Source organism: Galeopterus variegatus, unplaced genomic scaffold, assembly GCF_000696425.1.
Source record: "Galeopterus variegatus unplaced genomic scaffold, G_variegatus-3.0.2 Scaffold3176, whole genome shotgun sequence".
Taxonomy (NCBI): Eukaryota; Metazoa; Chordata; class Mammalia; order Dermoptera; family Cynocephalidae; genus Galeopterus; species Galeopterus variegatus.
The window spans coordinates 1-425 of NW_007729287.1; positions in this window are offsets into that span (position 1 = coordinate 1).

Consider the following 425-nt stretch of genomic DNA (forward strand, 5'->3'; position numbering starts at 1 on the left):
TCAGCCCTGTACTGAGTGCACAGAGTGGGGAGGGGTCCGGCAAAAGGAGGCAGAGTCTCGGGGGAAAAAAAAAAATACACACCCTGCGGGCCCCCTTTCCAAGGCTGAACAGCCCCACCTAGTGCACACAGAGTGAGAAAATGCCCAGATAGCGAGGTGCAGAACACACATACATTGTGGGACCGGCAGAGTGGAAACCAGCAGCGTAGTAGAGTTATAGCTGACCAGAGTGGAGGCACCCCACAGAGGTCCAAGACCCGAGTGAAACTCCCTGCCAGAATGAACAAACATAAAAAAAGAGATACCAGAAATGCAAAAAACCAAGAAAGTACACCACCAAAAATCAATAAATCTCAAACTCTACATCCTATACAACAAGAAGCCCTTGAAATGAATGACAGGGAATTTCGAGTTATAATCCTAAA